The 20,396-nt window shown below is 37.7% G+C and overlaps 1 protein-coding gene across 3 annotated transcripts in view; it reads right to left on the bottom strand.

Annotated features, from left to right (window-relative positions):
- NR5A2 (nuclear receptor subfamily 5 group A member 2) overlaps nt 1-20,396 on the bottom strand; it is an 87,003-nt gene that overhangs the window by 3,685 nt on the left and 62,922 nt on the right. The window lies entirely within an intron of this gene.

A 20,396-nucleotide genomic window follows, 5' to 3' on the forward strand; every position in this document is an offset into this window, starting at 1 on the left:
TTTGACTTGTCTAGTCTATGTTAATGAACCATCTGGTACACTCCAGTGACTGCCAAAATAATCTTCCCTACTAGAAACTCTCTAAAATATATATTTCATTGACTAATGATCTTTATAAATTGAAATCATTGTCCTTTGGGTGGAATACCAGATAAGAATGGTGCCCTTTAGCCTGACTGTGCTTCCTGAAATCCAACAGGCTAATTTTATTTGATATTGGACAACACAGGCGCTTACATCAGTAGGTAGGCAAGGTTTGTTCACTCTGCCTCTCTTTGATTATCTTCTTTCTGTTCCTATGCAGGTAGTTTAAGCTATGGAAATGGCAGTCAGAGATAAATCACAGAATCATAGAATCACAGAACTGTAGGACCTGTGGAGACCATTGAGTCCAACCCCCCTGCCAAAGCATGCTTCCTAGAGTGGGTCGCACAGGTAGGCATCCAGGTGGGTCTTGAACATCTCCAGAGAAGGAGACTCCACAACCGCCCTGGGCAGCCTGTTCCAGTGCTCCGTCACCCTTATCACAAAGAAGTTCTTGCGCATATTTGTGCGGAACTTCCTATGCTATAGTTTGTGGCTTTTTCCGCTTGTCCTATCGCTGTGCACTGCTGAAAGGAGTCTGCCAATATACTAACTCCTTACTGTTTGAGTCCGTTTGTAAAACCTGTTTCCATGCTGTCTTTTGACATATCTGAAGACTGCAGAAATTATCCAAAAATTTGCAAATCAGACTGCTGCTATAATGCAGAAAGTAGGAAGCAATCAAAGCGCTCTTGCTGGGAGAACTTATTTTGGTTGACGTTCAATCATTTATACCATCAGTAGAGTACTGTAATACAGTTTCTTTGAATAAAGACAAATGTATCCCTATATGGATGTTCTTTGAGCAAGGGAGAGTGGGAATTTGGCAGAATTTGGTTCATTGTAAATCCTAGCCTTTGAATGGAGGGGAAATGAGTGTTTTCCTTTGTAAAATAGGAACACACTTTGGTTCCCCAATCCATCAGTGGACTGGAAAGCTGTGTAAGTTGGATCTAATTGCACCTTTTCCTAGAAGAGCTTTAAATAGAACAAATGGTTCCTGCTCATAACTGTGCTAGAATAAGAGGAAAATGGTTGAAGGTGGCCAACATTTTTCCTCAGGATCAGAAAACAAGAGGGAAGCCATGGATCTCAATGGCAGAGCTGGACAGTGTGCACAGACTTTGAGCAGGAGCCTCTCAGGAGCATGCTGTACTTGCTGCCAGCTGCCTGTTAGCTTCACTCTTGCATGGGCTTTCTGCAAGGTGAATGGTTCCTGCCATCATTACTCTCTGCCTCTTTCCTGTCCCAGTTTCACTGTGGAAATGAAGCAAGTGGTTCCCTAAATCTGATGCTGCTTGCTTGGGAGCCAAGACATGCCATCTGCTTGAATTTTACTATATGGCTTTAAAGAACTCACTAGCAGTACTTAGGTGACGATGACTGTCCAACTAGAATCATCTGAAATTTCAGTATCCAGAGTGAGGAGAAATGGAAATTTCAGAGCCACTGTGCGTGGTCTCTGAGCTATTCACACTTATTTCTCTGAAGTCTTTCTGCCCGTGTCCCTGGTAAATCATGTTTTTGTATGTTACTCTGGATGTTTTCTAAGAACTGTTTGTTTTTAGGTACCTAAAACTCCCAAGGTATTTTGCAGTGAGTGTGACTTGATTTAAAAGTTAAGTGTTTTGTTATGATTAATAGATTGCTTTCAGAGGCAAGCTGCAATCATGAATGAATTGGCAGAACATAAATTTCCCCAGAAAATGTGGCCTGTGTTGGAGCGTTAAACTGTGTTAAACAAGCAGATAAATCGTATAATGATTTTAGAATTAGCATGTCAAACCTTTTTCCTGCTAAAAATAACTTCAAAATCGTTTTAAACGGTTCTTTAAATACTCGTGCATGGCAACAAAAGCATTAGAGTCAGATTTAAAAAGAAGTACAATCAACATGAACAGTAAACAAAAAGTAGTTCTGGGGCTTCTATGCTGCATCCAGGCAGAGGAAATACTTTTAATGTATTCCTGGCATTTGTGATGAGAATCAGATGTTTGTAAACAAGGTGGTTTTAGTTAATCAGTCCGAATGCAAGGAATTTTCCTTACTCTTTCTATACTGAATCGGAGCATTCCTGGTCCAAGTGACTATGGTGTTGGACATCATGACATCTGTGTGTTGATCTCTCTGGCAGCGCAGTCATGACAGAGATGGTGTGGAGGCAACCTGATGACCAGTTGTGTCTTGTGTGAGGTCCTCTTGGCATAACCAAGATTGGCAATTTAGTATTTAGATGATAGTGATTTTATCTAACTACAGTTTTATTTTTGTTGCAGATGTTTCTCACGTGCTTTGGGTTTGTTTCTGTTCTTGACAGTTATTATTTAACTTTGGCTAAAGGAGCTTGATTTAGTTTTCCAAGTATTTCCTTTTTGATAAGAATCCTTTGAACGCTAATGAGGTAAACTGGCAAAACACCAGGTGATGCTGATGTAACTCTGCTGAAGTCAGAGTTGTATAATGAGCATGAAATCTGCTACTGATGTACAACACATCAGTCTTTTGTGCTTTCGTATAATTTTTCACTCCTGTCTGCTTTTTAGAATTGCAGTGTCTCTTACCAATTTTATTTCAGTTAGTAACAATTTAAAATACACATGTTTAAGCTTAATGCAAGAAATAATTTTCCAGTGCTTAGACACTTGTAAATTAAATGAGTAGGAATAGGTCCCCCCCTCCCACCCACACACCCTTAAATCTAGCAGCTAGAAAAAGTGTTTTGTGTTGCTTACAGTAAGTATCAGCCTCTTATCTCTTCTACTTATTCACTCAGGGACTAATTACGAACTTTTTACATGAAACAGCCTTACTGCAAGCTCACAGTGGGGCGCACATCTATTTCTATCCTTATTGGAAAGTAAACCCTTAGGTCTTCTGGAATATATTATATGTTTTACAAGAAATAGCAATTGCTTTTCTGTCAAACAAAGAATTTTTTGTTCTCTATAGCTTACTTTTGACGATTAAGACAAAAACAGTATTATACTGTGTCAGGAGCTGCTCTGCACTCACTATGAAAATGTGCTACTATTCCTACAAATCTCCCAATTTTGATTCTTTTATACATCTGCTGTAAAGCTGTGTTTTTAGCTGAAACTGCATGCAACATTCAGAGCAACACGAACACTTTTGCATATTTTTCCCAAAAATGGGTCTGGTCTTCAGAGGGGAAAATATTTAGGTTTCAGAGAGGTTTTCTCCCTCTCATATTCTGAACATGAAATACTGAAAATTTGGTGGTGTATTAATCTGTAGAGAGATTCCTTTGGTCTGGGAATTCTGAAAAGCAAAATGAAAGAGAATGAGAGATTTAAATCTGAAAAATAGTAACTCCTTAGGAGCAGCGTAAATATTTCCTAGCGAAAGCTGGTTAAATTGTACTGCACACATTTTATCAGGCACCTTTTCCATGTAAAAGGAGGAACAGGTGCACACACTGCTACATCGACTTCCACTGTGGATTTTGCACCATTGCAAATTATGGTATTTCAAAGGTGAAATAAGGTTATGTTCAAGATTCTCTGAGGGTAGAAGTCCCTCATTTTCATAAGACTGGAAATGGACGTTGCAGGCAGTAAGACTTGATCCCAGCCCAAGGCTCATCTTCCTCTCCTTGAAAGGGTACAGCACTATCCATGTAAGGAGGCTAAGGGATTTCATTAAAGCCAACAGGCCCCAGTGCTTAGCAACTCTTCGGAATGGTCAAAAAAGTATAGCTGTAATATGTTTTTTAAACTATGCCAGGATGGCCTTCAAGCTCGTCTTCAAGAATTTTGTCCAGCTGGACTGGAAATTTTGTTCGTAAATTTTGATGTGTGATAAAGAAATCTTTGAGAGCAAGAGTAGTAATGGTTGGTAACTGCCAGCTTGAAAATTGTTCATGATTCTCTGTAGTTTAAACAGGAGCATCCTAGCGCATCTGCCATGATAGCGGATATATGACATTCTGTGTCTAATTTCTCTTGACAAGCAGACTACTATAATGAAGGAAGATTTGTGTTAAAGATGAACTCCTTATTGGAAAATTCCCCTTGGTTTTATTTGAGCTTGTTTGTACTGAATATTATTTACTTAGAAGGCATAGGAAACAAATTATTTTAGATGTGTTTATTAATTGATTGGAAGGTGCTATAGTCAGCACTTCCCAAAACTTGAAAAACTTTTACATTTTACACATCTGTCTTTGTAGACCTTCCCAAATCTGAAGTAAATGTATTGAAAACTTTTCCTGTTCTCTAAAGGGTTCTTTCTCTGTCTCTAGCAGTGTAAAGATTTATCTCTGACTGTTTATGAGGGTCCTAAAGCAATTTTCATCTTGAGTTGAACATAACATCAGATAATGGGCACATTGTTTTGAAAATCTTAATTAAATTATTCTCTAGCAATGCATTTAATTCGTAGGTGTTAGGCAAAAAAAACCAACAATTGTATTTCCATGGTAAGAATAGGACACTAATGAGAAAGGAGGCTGTAATTCATAGTCCAAACGTATTCCATCCCCCATATTTGATCTTGGTGGACTTTTGGTTTGTTTCAGAACAATTCAGAAATCAACTAAGACATATTTTGGTGTTGTTTCATAGCGATAGGCGTCTTTCTAATGGTATTTAAAATATTGAGGCATATTTTTTCTCTGCCAAAAAGATTGTAAAATCACAGATTCGTACTGAGAATATCAGCTTCTGATCTCTATTAGGACCTGTATTATTTACTTCATTGAATAATTTTATAATTGCTTTTGCTACTGTTAGATCTCCAATGAAAAGGGAGCTAGGGATTATTTATCTGAGTTCTCTTTACACAACTGTGAAAATATTTTACTAAATTTCAGTTGTTTCTGTTCTTGTACTCTTAGTGAAGTCAAAGGATGAAACCTGATTTGATCTTGTCAGTCTTTATGACTGGTGTAATTACTGACTGAGTCATCAATCAGGAAAATAAAACAGCTTGACTTTCAGCAGCTCAGGCTGAGAGTTTACTGACTTTAAAGTTAAGCAAACAAACAAAATCTCCACCTGCCTCTCATCCTGGCAATGCAGGAATGGACATCCTTATACCTTTCAAATGACGCATATATGATATGGTAGTCATTGAAACATAACAAAGCAGGATCCTGCCAGGCCCCTTCTGGAGGAAGAGCTGCTCACAGGTCCTGACCCCAAGTCCATAAGCAGCTACTCATAAATGTAAAGTCCAGTGCTTCTCACTGGGGCTCATGAGGGAAAGCAGGACTAGGTACAGGAACACAGCTAGGGCTGTGGAGAGCCAATGGAGAGAGCAGGTTATCCCAGAGGAGATATGGATGGACCAGATACACCAGATCCAAGCAGTGGTTGCACAGGTAGCACTTCATTTTAGAAATGCCTTATCTGTAGGGACCGCCTAACTTTTTTTTTTTTACCCACCAGTTCCCTACGTGCCTGGAGTTAATTTCCTGCTGATGTTGCATTCTTATCTGTGGATTGGGTGAGCTATACAGCATGTGCTTAACTCTTTGCTCCGCCTAGCATTCACTGTATGCAACCTGTTGATATGTTAATGCATGCTTAGCATTCACTGATGTAGTTAGGTTCCGCATAAGAGAGTTGCTGCTGCTTTCTTTGAAGGCACAGAAAAAGGACAGAAATTTCACAGAATCATGAGATCACAGAATCTGGAAAAGACCTCCAGAGTCTTCAAGTCCAACCATCAACCCATTTCTACCAGGTCCACTAAACCGTGTCCTTCAGTGTCACATCTGCATGTTTCTAGAACACCTTCAGGGATGGTGACTCCACCACTTCCCTGAGCAGCCTGTTCTAACACTTGACCACCCTTTCAAAGAGAATTTTTTTCCTAATATACAACCAGAATGTATTCAAAGAAGAAAGTGGAGTCTCCCAACTCTGCAAAGGGTGATCTTAGCTATTGCTGGCTACAGCTGTTCGTTCTAGAGGTATGCTCCAGTCTTTGAGTTGAAGCTGTGCTGCTGCAAAGAAAGGTAGAACACAAGGGTTTAAGCCCAAATTAAAAGTCTTGTTGCAAGCTGGTGGTGAGACATGGTGAAACAACTGCCTGGTCCAACATGGCTTTCTGGTTCCTGCTTTCAGGATTGTTTGTGTTTTTGATAGGGTGACCCTTTCAGTTAACCTGCAGATCAGTCTTAGAAAAAAAAATTACTCAACCCAAGTCTCTTTTTCAGGGACAAGTTCTATAGCTCTGCCCTATGTAGCCATGGTTGTATTTGTATGCAGGCGTGTGTTGATAAGCTGGGACTGAAACAATTTAGGGAAGATCTCATGGATAAACTAAGAAAGAACATCACTTAAGACTAATTTTTCCTAACTCCTCACCTATTCCCAGCTCCTTAGTGTATGCCTGAGCTAGAAATGATTGTCTTTCAAATATTCAGTTGGAATAAGCACAGCTAAGGAAAACAGCTAAGAAAGTAAATGTCATGATATCAACAGGCTTCAGTATATGCATGTTTGAATGTGGGCAGACCTACAGCCCTACCATTAGTTTTATATCACACAGTGATTTGAGAAAACAAGAAAATTAGAATTATCATAAGAGTTAACAAAATAAGAGTAAACAGTAAATTTAATGAACCAAGTGGTTTCCCAACTTAATTTCTGAAACATCACTTCAATCTTCAGTAACGCATGAACAGTACTGGATTGTTGATATTTTAAAGAAATTGGCTGTCAGTATCTACAATTTGTAGGGCGTGAATGGTTTAAAATGTCATAAATATTTATGAAGTTCCATTGAATGGTGATAGGGACATCATACAAAAGCCTTGAAGTTATGAACTGAGGTAGAAAGGGTGTTGTATGCAACTTGCAATAAACGGCTGTGCAGTGCAATGGAAAGAGGAGCAAGGAGCAGTCTGCTGTTTGGGTGGGAAGCCACTGAGTGCGCAGAAACAAAAAAGAACGTAAATTTAGAAATTCACCTCCTTTTAGAAAAGTTTGCTCTGCTTTTGCTTAGATGTTTTCAACTTCTCTGAATTATTAGATTTGTATTCTGCAGTCACGAGAAGTTTAGATGTTATCTATCCTTTTCCTCCCTGTTCCTCTTTTCTGTTACTCAAGTACTGCTTAAAATAGGAATAATGGATCAGAATAATATCAGAGGTATTTCTGCTGCTGTCACTGGAACTACACGAAAAGGGAATGTAGTCCTAAAAGAAGCAGTATAAATATTTTCTGGAAAAATACCCTATATACATTTCTACTGAGGTTAAAGCACAGAAGTGCAGCTGCCACTGAAACCCTTTTGAGTAGCAGGCTCTATCCTTTTATAAAGCCCATCTGTCTCTACAGAGTATAAAAAATGCATGATCATAAAAAGCAGTGCTCCTTGGGGGAAAAATCTCTCTGTACTAATCTTGTAGTCACTTTACAAAACAGTTTTTAATCCCAAATTTGCATTTGATTTTCAGTCAGGAACTTTTGTGGTTTTTGCAAAGTTTTCTTATTCCATTAGAATAAGATATGAGGTACAGTTTGTTCAGGTGGCAAGTCCAGACTATGAATAAACCAACGTTATCATATGAAAGAGAATTAAACAGGCAGATCCAAGTGGGGATATATTAAGCCAAATTTAAGCTCCAGTAGTTGAATTTAGCCTGTACTAGATGTCTGGTTTGCCTCAGGATATATTCAGCTTTTCAGCTAATCGACTGAGGAAAACCGCCTCAGGTATGATAAAATTTACAAGACAGCTCAGTCGAATAGTTCTTGTTATAAATACTAGCTTAAAGGCATTCTTCTGGTCTTTGGGATCACGACTGTATTTGCATTTAATTATTATATTTCAAACTTTTTTGAACTTGATTAAAAATATTAGGCCAGCCAATTATATTATTATAGTGGTTTCTAGGTAGGAGCAGAACTTCATACCACTTTTTTACTACTTGGTGAATTTTTGCACTTTTCCTTCTGTTTATTTCCAGAATCCCACAGGAGTGGAAACTATTACAATGTCTTTTCTTTAAAAGAGGAAAAGCAAAGGCGTTTTAGTGCTGTTCTGCTCTAAGGGATACAGAACTATACCACAACACTCTGTCAGTGTAATCAACAAACAATTTAAACATTAAGTCCTGTGCCTTATTTGAGACAAGGATCGGTGTGATACAGTTATCCTTTCTTTTTTTCCAAACTTTGATTTAAAAAAAAAATAATAAAAAATCTGTAAAATAACCAGTGTTTTATTGTCTTATTTTGAAACAATCTGAAGCAAAACATCATTCATTTACTTGCTCACTGCTGAAAGCCCTATGGCACAACTACAGTAGAACTACAGACTTCTCCTAACCAAACACTTGAATTTTCTACTTAGAAGAGCTAGAATTCACTGTTGACATTTACAGCTATTTACTATGTGTGTAACAGCAAGCTGCAATTTGGTACATTTAAGCTGTTGTCTGTGAGGTACTGTTTCAATTCCACATCAGATTAGTGTTGATAAAGAATCTACAGGCTTAGGTGAAATGTGTTGTTGGCTTTTCTCATATGTTTGTATCAGTGATCATATTATTACCAGGCCTGACCACAGCAGCCTGTGTGCTTGCCCAGCTGTAGTGCACCAAGTGCTGGGCTCCTGGCTGAGTGGCAGCAAAGCCCAGGCCCCAGGGCAAGGCTCTTCCAATCTCTAGCACTGGTGGAATAAAGGAACGCTTCTGTCTCTGTTGTCGCCTATTGGTCTGGGAGAAAGTTACAGATCTCATTTTGTCCTGTGATACGTATGTGCTGTGTTATGGAAGAGGTTTATGCACAGAAGCCCAAACAAAAATGTCTGCAGCTATACGGCACTCTGTAATGCTTCTTGTTTGAGTCTCGTGGTGCTTTATTTGTTTAGGTTGTGGATTTTGTCTTCCCTACTCACCCTTTGGAAGGATTTTGAGTTTCAGATTCACCACAACCTAAATTGACACTCACTGTTGAGGGCAGATGTAGCTCAGCCTCCCTACGCTATGCAAAGCAGGGTGTTCACCACCTGGAGGTATTTCTGGATGGGCAGGACTAAATTGCCATTTGGAATGAAATTTCTATTTTGTTTTTGATTTTTCATTACAAGATTTCTGTGATGCTTTTGCATTTTTTGAAGTACTGATTTGGATTTCTTTACTTAAAGGTTAATTTTACTAAAAGTTTTGTCCAGGGCAAGAAACGTTGGCTTTCTTCTAATCTTGTGGCTGTGATAGATGATGGATGTACAATTCATGGGGTGCAATTCATGTAAGTACCCATGTGCATCCTCATGTTTGAGTTTCATGGCAATGCACAGGCTTTCAAACTAAGATAATATTCAGCAACAAACACTGCATTCATAGCTGTAAATCAGCACAGTCTCAGGAGCCAAGGTAATCACTGACTTCTGCAGCAGAGCCTGCCCTGCAGGAGCTCTGTGCTTGAGGACACCAATGGCCTGAACATGCTCAGAGCAATGCTTGTTAGCATTTACTTTTGTTCTTGGCATTCCTGGTTTACATTCACTAATTGAAGCTCTGTGTTTCCACTGGCAAATAAACATATTATACCAAAAATTATCCTTCCCCTCCCCCCCCAACCATGTATTGAAAAGTTTTTTTTTAGTGTATAGTCCAAGGAGCACCTCTGATCCTGTAGCCATAGTGTAGTATGGCTTTTAATCTCTGCTCTGTTTGTGAGATTAACGCAGACATTGTTGGCCCGCTCACCATAATCAATTTACTTGATACAGTCTAGTTCAATAAACATTAACACAATTCTTACCACTTCTGTTCAACCAAACATAACGAGCTTCCAGTGAAGGATAGCCCAGCAATGTTATTTTTATATTAATTTCCTGGGTCAGCTTGAGATCCCAGCACAGAAAAGACAAATCAAGGCTGACGCTCAGATAAAAAATCACATACTCAAAAAATTTGACATGGAATCCAGTGATGTCAGAAATCCTAGCTATTTGATGCTTCAAATTCAGACATTCTTCATGTAGACCAAAATAACAGACATTTATAGTGTACCTTACTGCTGGTGACTATTTAACAACTAGGTGCTCTCACAGCATGGTACTCTTTGTGTGCTCAGTAATGAAAGTTGGCTATTGATTTTTCTGTAGCTGCTTGTAACTATTATAGTTGATACATCAATAGAAAAGGAAAGCACAATGTTTCATAGCAGGCAGAAAATCAGAGAATACATGATGCTGTGACAGTAAATCATGGCATAATCTCAAGAATTGATAGATGGTTACTGCTAACTTGAAACCCATGGCTTTCTCTGAAAAGGCTGGCTTATAATCGCCCAATACGTTCTAACAGACTGACTGCCCGTAATAGTGGTAAAGGACACCACACAATGCTTCATCTTCAGAATAATGGTTTCCACGAGGCAAGTTGTTTTGTTGTGGTGGAATTCATTTTGTGCCTTACCACAGAAGGAGGGCAAAAGAATGGTTTGATTAGCAGTTAGAGGTTGTAGGAAAAAGATTGTTTTATTTTCAGGGAAGCACAAAAAGGTTATGTTTAAAAAAAAAAAAAAAAAAAGAAAAAAAGGAAGAGAAGTTGTCATTAATTTTTAACTTGCAAAAGTCTGCAGTTAGTTGAAAAGGAAACACAAAAGACCTGATTATTCTTCAGATCAAAATATTGGAGCTGTTCTGTCAAGAAAGGCAAACTCAGAGAAAATAACTTTACCACAGCCATTTCCAGCTCCACAGCATCCTGAAAGGGCGCCAAAGGCACGTAAGTAATTGAAAGCTCTTTTTAGTGCCTGCTTCTGTCTGCCATGTTTTTGAGGGGGCACAACACACTCAAAACTTTACAGTATGCCTACTGAGGGTTTAGCAGGAAAGTTCTTAATTGCTCTGTTCTCTCCTTACTCCCTGGATCAACTGTGATATTTTTCTATGGTTTTAATTAATTATGGGCTCTTACTTTCCTCTCTTGAAACAGAAAGGGAGGAAGAATGACGAGTAGAAGTGAGCTGGCCAGCTGGAACACAGTGGGCAGTTGAGAGGACGCTGGTCCTGCAGTAGACTCTTGGCAATGTTCCTCTCTGAAGGAACACTTTCAGTGTGCCGTACTGTTTTCCAGCACTTCTTTAGAGAATGTGAGTATGATACCTGTCCTTTTCAACCTTGCCAGTTTCTCCATTCTCTGCCACCAAACGTTTCCCTGGAGAGATGCTCGTAGACAAAAGGAAATGACTTTCTCAACCTACCCATTCAGCCTGCCTCAGGCTGAGCATGAAGAACAGTCTGCCTCAGATGTTCTGTTCTGGGATAGGGATTTTCCCCACTGGATGACAGGATAACATTGTCAGTCTCATCCTGAGCAGTTTGCTGATCTCTTACAATCTTTGCTGTTGGCAGAGGGGAAAGATACTGTTGTAGTGTAATTCCCTGTTCTGATGCTGAAATTCATCTCCTTCCTGAGAATTGCCTTCACCTGGCAAGCAGATGCCTTGTACAATATATTTAAAATGTTCATCTACTGGGGATGATTCTAAATGTAAGATTTTCTTTATTAATTCTTCAATAATCTTATATAGTGAATACTTAAAATTTTCTTTAAAAAATGGCTGTGTGCAGACTAAACTTTTGGAAGCCATGTAGACCTGTTTTTAGGCTTATATTATATTTTTCAGTTTGCCCCATTCTTGATGGCTCTGCAAAAGCTCAGAGTAACAGGGAGAACCTGTGCTCTATGAAGTTCATCCAGCCTCAATAGTGGCTTTGCAAGAGCCTGAGGAGCTGCAGTTTTCACTCCCATTTCCTGCCAACATAAGTCAGTGGGACGTGCTCCAAGCTGTGAGCTTGGGAATTAGTGTTTCTGCACAGTCCCCTTCTGATCCCAATTCATGATCACAGCTGTGTTCAAGGCTGACCTGTAAAGTTTGTTTCTTTCCTGTTTGCCACTGTTTCCTCCCTCTCCCTCTCTCACTTGGCTTTGATCACAGTTCCATGGTTTCTCTTTCCTTCCTGTCTTTTTCCCCCTTCTTGGTTCTTGTTCTGCTCAAGTATCTTATTCTCTACTGCTCTTCTCCCACCACTTTTGCAATTCTTTCCTTCTCCTGGCTTCTGTGTATTTTTTCCCAAACCTATTTTTCAGTGTTTCTTTGCAGTGTTTTGGGTCTTTTTTCCTCAGTTATAGACAACCACTGCTTTTGTTTCCCTTCCCTTCCAGCTGTCATAAGCATCAAAGGGATAAGAGAAGAACAGGGGAGTGGGGCACGTGTCTGCAGTGTGTCTCCAATGAATGGCTGACAGTAGCAAACAGCCTTTCAGGTAAGAGTCTCTGCAATAGAAATAAGTGAGAAGCAGTTCCTAATCTGTGGGCTGTACCTTGTGGTATAGAAAGTATTTAATAAGTGGTCTGTTACAGAAACAGTCAAGTGAATTTTGCCATTGCATTCCTTTAGCATGTTCCTCCTTCAGAGAAGCATTTAAGTATATGTCCAAATGGAAAATATATATTTAAATTAAATATTCATTTGTTTATTTAGATATTTAAATATTCTCACATTTAAATATACTCAGTAAGTGACTCTGGGAGCCTTGTCTAACAAAAGTAATCACTGATATTAAGTGCTTATGCCAATACCAGCTAAAAATTTTATATAACAATATATTTGTTCCATGTAAAATGCATTCAAGCTTTTATCTTAAACATCCACAATGTGTATTGAAGGTGGGACAGAAATTCCAAAAATATTTCCAAAGTGGACACGAGTGTGCTTCTGAGTTATTTGCAAGTGATTTTTCCTACTTGTAGGAACTGTTTGAGCCATTCTTGCTAGTATTCTATGGACATATTACAAAGTGTAAAAGTGCACACCAATTGGGTTATTCTGAAATCCTCACTGTCTGTACAGAAAGGCAGCTGCACAGAATGCAAATACTGCTTGATACTCATGTTTCTAATTACTTGTGAGATTTGTATTTAACAAATAAATGACCTAATTTTCTCTCAAGCATCTAATGCTTTTGTTATTTCAAAACCTTCTAATATATGCATTTTATTTATTTAAAAAAAAAAAAAAAAAAGGAAAAGGAAATGCACTTGCTCAAATCTTTTTTTCCATGGCTTGCAACTGGCAGACAACCAGATAATATAAACCAGTAATGATCATATTCACTGCATTTTGTGAAATAAAATCAGGATAAATCAGAAGTGATTAAATTTTATCTATAATTTAATGTAATTTATAGAAAAACAAGCAAATAAAAACTTTGATCAACCACAAAATAGAATGCTATTTCTGAAAATTCTGCAAGAAGTTTATCATTTGTGACTTTGGCATCCAAGGCTGAGAAGAATTACTGAAAACTTATATTTAATAAATACTGGTTTAGTTCATAACTCAAATAAATAACCCCACTATTTATCTATATATGTGTAATCTGTATTTTATTCACAAGAATAATTGACCAGACATTTCATCAAGAAAGATATCTGCAATATAGCTGCTGCCATGACTTCTTTCATCCTTCCTGCGCTATGTTTGAAACCTGCATGGGAGGCTGAACTAAAACCTGTCAGCTCCATGAAAAAGTGTTCTCAGGAGCAAAGGTCTGTTTATCAGAGTCTTCACTCCATTCATCATCATTTAGCGTCTCTAAGAACTTTCAGGGACTGATTTTTAATTGTTCGACTGTGCTACAGATTTTGATAGATAAAGAGAAGGGAAGATGTCTTTGCTTTTGTTTCTCTAAAGAATTCAGTAAAAACAAAGAAATAAAAGAACACAGCAAAAGGAAATCCACTTTGTCCTGCATGTTGTACACAATGCTACAATTCACTTCTGAAAATATTGTTTTTGCAGTTTCAGATGCTAGCATGAAAATAGAGCAAGGAACTCCTGTAATGTTATTTCCAAAGGAAAATATCAAACTTGCTCAAAATGTATTCTATGTACTTTAAATCAGGTTGATTTAACTATTGCCTTTGGTCTTTAGCTTATTTAAACAAAGCTGTTTTCATTAGGTTGTATCTTACATAGTATCTCTGGATTTCACCACTTTTTACAAAAATATCTCTAGTATTCATTTACCAGATAAAGTAACTCAGATATCATATAAAATTCTTCTGAGCTCCATAGTCTGTAATGGAGTCAGAAACAACCATAAACAAGAGGATTGATTTCTGTATTTCCGTATGCTGGCTCTGTGAACGGAGTAAGTCCTTCATGAGCTGATCCTAAACTGATCTTTGTTTATTCTCTTTCATTCTTTCCCAGAGGATTAAAGTAGAAAAGTGGAATAGCTCTTCTACTTGCAGAATAGAAAGGAGGACAGGCTGCTTTACCAAAAAATCAGAGACAAATTAAATGTTTCAGGGCTAGACTGGATATTTAACTGTTCTACTGACCGACATAATCTCTAATGAAACAGTCATCCTTAGTTTCTGTCATTAACGTGGGACATACAGCAGTGAGAGTCCATATAGAATTGCATTATAACTTGGAAGATTGGGTAGAGCTTGTAAAAACAGTGAAATTGCGAGACTCATGATGAATCTGAACTTCTTGCCTATGAAATTTGCTTTTGCTGATGTGGATACAAGAAAGGATCTTTATAGTCGTCATCAATATCTCCTTCATCATTTTGTTCAAGTCGAACATCTCCATTTAGATGGTTTGTACATTAAGTCTATAATTTTCAATCCAGTTATGTCAAAGTAATCTAAATAATTGTTCATCTTCATTTCTAGAAACAGAGCCTCCATTTTATCTATAGATGAGATCACCCAAAAGACAGTAATGTTGACCTTTAAGTAGGCCTATTTCTAATATAATTAATCCCAAACTAATATAACATAGCTGAATCTGTAAATGTGTTTTTATAGACTTCCATGGACTATGAACAGAAGCCATTGTTTGCTGGGTTTAATTCTTAACAAATAGCATTAGCCTCATCGTATTATGTCTCAGTTACCACAACGTTTCTTCCTTTGACCTTGGGAAACACCATTTTCAAGACTCCCTTCCAATCTCACTGCTTTGCTATCTTTGCATCCTCCCTTTTCCTCTGCTACATCAGACAAAAATTGTATTCACTGTATTCACTGTCAAGGTCCTGTAGCTGTTCCTTCCATATTTATCATCAACCATCCAGCATCATGAGGTCACTTCCTGCCTCTGGCTTGCCCTACAATGCCATCCCTGTCTCACCCGCACCCTTTCCAGGCTAAGTGCCTTTCTGCTTTCTCCACTCTGACTCATGCTGAATTGGAGCTCTCCCCAGCACTCTTGATCTACCTACTTCATATTCACTCTCAAAGCTTTTACTGTGACATTTAAGAAAAGTGACCCTGGGCTGTAGATGTGTTGGAATTGTGCCTCTCAACTTTATATTCTGTTCCAGTTAAAACCTACCTATCATTGCATATGTGCATCACAAACTTTAAAGGAATATAGACTGTTAAGAATCCCTCACCAGAAAATTAGGAAATGTTACACTACTAAGAGTTTTACTTTGAACAATGAGCTTTTCACAGTGAAAGGATCCTCCTTGATAGATGTCCCATTTTAAGTTCTCTAGTGTCTCTCCCAGCCTTTCTGTGGCTGGGGAATTCCTTCAATAAGTCTTCTATTTGAAATACTGTTAGTACAGCAAAAAATAATTAAGAATCAAAGAGAGCAAATATTTTGTCAGAAACTAGTATGTGGAAAAATGTACTAAAATAAATCTTGTCTTTATCTATTAGCCAGTTTTCAGCTAGCAATAAATTATATTCAGTCCCTCCCTTGTTATAAATACATATTGATTAATTTTAAACTTTGAACTTCAGAATGAGTTATATCTGGTCATTGCTAAACTGCTCTCTTCACTAAGGGGAAAAAAAAGCCTCAACACCTATTACACTGCATTTAATTAAGACAAGCATCAGCTTTATGTACCATTATTTGCTTCTGCCAAATCTCAATGGCATAAATACTGAAGTCACATCTCCTGAATACTAATTTATCCTTCCTTAATTCCAAATGATTACATAAAATTTAGGAAAAAGTTTCTTTGCCAACATTATCCTCATATACTATTGTAGATAGATATGATAGGATATATTAGGATATATTAGGATTTGGCCCTGCATGTGGCAGGGGAGTTGGAGATTCATGATCCTTGAAGGTCCCTTCCAACCCAGGCCATTCTGTGATTCTGTGATTCTGTGATTCTGTGATATGAGCATGAATTTAATAAGTGTGCGGAAGTTATTTTTCTAAATTCACATGTGATGTGGGGGAGCTTGAAGGATGTGGCTGAATGCTGATTGTACGGAACACCTTGACTGCCTGTTCGCCAGGTACTGTCTTAGAAGTATGCTTCAGTGAACTTTGGATGAATATTAAAAAACTGGCAATGGATTTAATAAAACCATCTCATAATAATGACACAACTATAAGTACATGCTGTTGATTACATATGTATGCAATTGATTGTGAAAACATTTGTATATTTACAAACTATGAAAAGAATAAACTGGTAAAGTGAGCATTTTGGCTTCAGAGCTGTCTTAGGGCTTTAAGACACTCTTCAAGATTTAAGTGTTTTCTGTTAGAGGAATTAAGAAGAGACTCAGTGAGTACCATTCTGTTCCTGGATGAGTGCTCCACCATGGACTTGTACTGTCTTGTCAGGGCAGCCTTTGTTATGGTACACTTTGCATGTTCAGAGCACGCACTTCAGATCTTGCACTGAAAGTGCTACTGAAAATAAAGTATTGTTTTCTGGTAATTTTTGTTATCTTGCTGAAGAAATAGTAGGCCAGTTTACAGAAGGGAAATCTTTAACCCTGAAATTTATAAATGACTTACGCTTATCTTGTAAGAGCATGAGAATAGCCATACTATGGCACTATGGCTCAGCTAAATCGTGATCCGATCTTTGACAGTAACCAGGAACAGATGTCCTAGGGAACAGTGTAAGAAGAAAACATGGAATGATCCCTACCAACAGCAGCTGCTGAGGTTCCAGCTGCTAGAGGTTACAAACAGAACTAACAGTCCTCTGTATTTCATAGTTTTTGGTGGATTTTCTTTCCAGTAATTTCTCTGAGTGACTCTTAGCACAAAAACTACAGCATTCTCTATATCTGCTGTCTTGAAGAATATGTGGTTGCATTTTGAGCTGATCACCTGCTAACTTAATTTATTTAGTTCTGATACCAAAATTTGCAAGTGATGGGAGAATAGAAGAAGATATTTTGACTAATTCTCTTTTTTTAGTTATGTTCCCATTTTTTTCTGGACTGAGCTTTGAAAAGTTGGTGCAGTTTCTTTAACTAGAAAGTGTAAAAGGCACATCTGTTGAAGTATATTAGGCAGGCAGAAAAAAAAATCAAAATATGCAAAAATGTCTTAAGTTGTGCCATTATATTTAAAGGTCTATAACCCTGCATGAATTCTTTCGTGTATAATTCTTCATTTGTATTTCCTATTTCATTTTTTAGGCCCATTCTGGTCTGACAAGACCTTCTGCCTCAATAACTCCTTTATTTGTTTGTCGTTCACTTTGTTTCTGTGCCCCTAAGTGTCATCAATACCACCAACATGTAATCAGTATCCCTTGTTATTTTACTTCCAATTGATGCTTATACACTAAATTTTTGATCTGCATACATCAGACTGCAAATTAAACCGTCAATAGGAGCCATGGAAGTGGAAGTCTGTACGTCTGATAGACCAACGATGTTATATAAAATATACTAAAAAGTGCAATAGCTGATTTAAGATTGTTGGTTTTTTTTTTTTTCCAGCTCCAGGGTTTTTCATAACTGTGCTGATTTGATTTAATGGCGCAAAATGAAACTAAGCACAGGCAGGCTCTGTGCAACTACTGCTGTGTGTTCACAGGAAGCTTCTCATTCACTGTGTTTAATCTACGTGAGGATCCTAACAGGAAGGGTTTTTTTTCCAAAATTGCCTGCAGTGGAGCCCAGTACTGAAATCTACTCTCCTCCCATCTCTACCCTCGAGCTGTAGGGAGACTGAAAGCATGGAAATATTTGCTAATATTCTTCTTACCCAAAAGAAATGGGTATGGAGTATTGCCCAGTCAGAGTGGATCTTTGCTGTACTGTTAAGTAACTGCTGTGGTTTGTTTGAAAATTGAGTTTTTTGGGTTTTTTTCTCCCTTTCTTTCTTTTATTTGCCATCCACAGCAAGTAAATGTTTACCATTTCTACAGGTCCACAGGTCCCTCTTGACTCACATTAAGTGAGATGTGAGATCGATAGTGGCTCTGCAATTATTTGCCTATTGATAAAACCTTCATTTCTTAAATGAAGTACATTTATCTGTGCCCTGACAGTGATAAGAGAGCAGTACCAGTAAGTTGCTGCCTACTCTAGCATTTAGCTCCAGGCAGACAAGTGCTTGGACATGGGTCAAATGATGTCTAACTTTCTTCCTATTGGCATTTCACTTTATAAGCTGCTTTGATGGAAGGCTTGACAAATCATCCTTGCTGAGTTCAGATAATAAAAACAAGCAGGACAAATGGGAAGTTTTGGGAAAAAGTGAACAGTGGCTGATTTTAGTTTAACTGAACAGTTTGTAATGTTACTGAATTGTGAAATGAAAAGAGATCTGTTACATCAGAAGATAATAAAAAGTAACCTGTATTATAGACAGTTGTTTGGTTCACAATTTTTTTCTTTTTTTTTTAAAATCACTTAAATCGAATTGAGTGGTTGAAAAGTTGATCTGAACTTTATTTTGTGATAGGAGGAAAATTTAAGAAACATTGAGGCGCATTTTCGCTCTGGTAAAATCAGTGAGAAATTCTATTTGACTTTAGTGAAGCCAAGATTTCACTACAGTGAGTCATGGCAATCTATTTCTTCCCCAGTATTAGAGAATTCAACGTTTAAATAAATAATTAGAATGAATAGAATAAAATAGAAGAAATTTCTAACTCTGTCACAATAGAAAAGGAGTTTCCAAGCTGCTGTCAGATTCATTAGTGGTAATTCAGAGATAAACAGACTCAATTGCTTTTCCTGTCTGCAACATACGTTGATTTAAGCTAGCAATTTTTGATGATGTGTACTGTGGACTATATTGGCTATATACTAGTGGCTATATACTATGGAAAAATTAGTCGTATTACTGTGGGTAAAGAAATTGCATTATTGACAACTTGGCTAGCTTTTAGAAAGACAGTTATGTTAATTTCTATTTATTGGGAAGTTTGGTAAAGACTTGCACACCTATCTGATAATCAGCTTTCTCACATATGCCCTTTCTGTTTTTTGGACATGAATTAAGAAATGTGAAGCAGAGCAAATGGGAAAAGTAGGCTTAACACCCAAGTCTCTCAAAGATTCCTTTCTTCTTTTCCAGTTTATTACTGTGTGCCTGCTCAATATGTTTCCATCAATTGTACAATGACTGTTGTTGAATTGCTTAGTTCACCTTCCTTGAAAGAAGCCTCTCAAATGCAACTAAGTAAAAAAAAAAAAAAAAAAAAAATCCAATTTTTATTTATGTCTCTCTTGAGCTACTGAATATATTTTTTGAATATCTTAAGATTGTGGAAAAAAATTGAGTGTAAGACTTCAATTTTGATTTGGAGTCTACCAGCTCGCCTCCCTTCCACTGTTGGAATTAACAGGAGAATGTATCTCTTATTCCTCTCCAGGGCCTGGCAGTGAGTGGACTGATAGCAAGAGAAGCCACTGAGGACGAACAGACAGTCACTGAAGTATGAAGATACGTTGGTGTGGAAGGAGAATTTTTTAAGTGTGGAGAGGTAAAGTGTTTTTTTTTATAACCAGTAGGGGAAATTTAAAAGTTAGCTAATTCTAAATGTATTAATTCTAGGTAGGCTAAACTAAAGAGAGGGCACACCGTCTAAAAACACAAGGTACCAAAATGTTTTGGTTTCTTCAGCTGTATCATTATGTACTTGGCAAGGTTGCTTAGATGGGACAGGTGGCTGGAGAAAGGAGTAGATCTCTGGTGCCTGGATGTGCCACTCGTATGGCTGCAGAAACAGTTGTGCACTGCTGGCTACAAAGGTTGTGATAAATATACACCTGTCTGAGCTTCGACAGCATCTTTACACTACCAGCAATCAAAAGCATTTTCTTATGTAAATCCTTCGGAACCTCTGGCAAATATATAATGAACAATTTACCTCTCTCATTTAAACGCTAGCAAGCAAGACTGATACGATTAAATTGTAATTTTAATTATTTTTGTATATGCTATGAGTTTTGAATGTTATTTTACTGTTAGTTTACTAAGCCTTCTGAAATGTTTACTGTCACTTCTGATATGTTAGGGGAAAAAAAAAAGAGACGGTGTTATTTGCCCTCAAGGAGTTGGCTGTCCTACGAA

The sequence above is a fragment of the Tympanuchus pallidicinctus genome, unplaced genomic scaffold (genome assembly GCF_026119805.1).
Source record: "Tympanuchus pallidicinctus isolate F22 unplaced genomic scaffold, pur_lepc_1.0 scaffold7, whole genome shotgun sequence".
Lineage (NCBI taxonomy): Eukaryota > Metazoa > Chordata > Aves > Galliformes > Phasianidae > Tympanuchus > Tympanuchus pallidicinctus.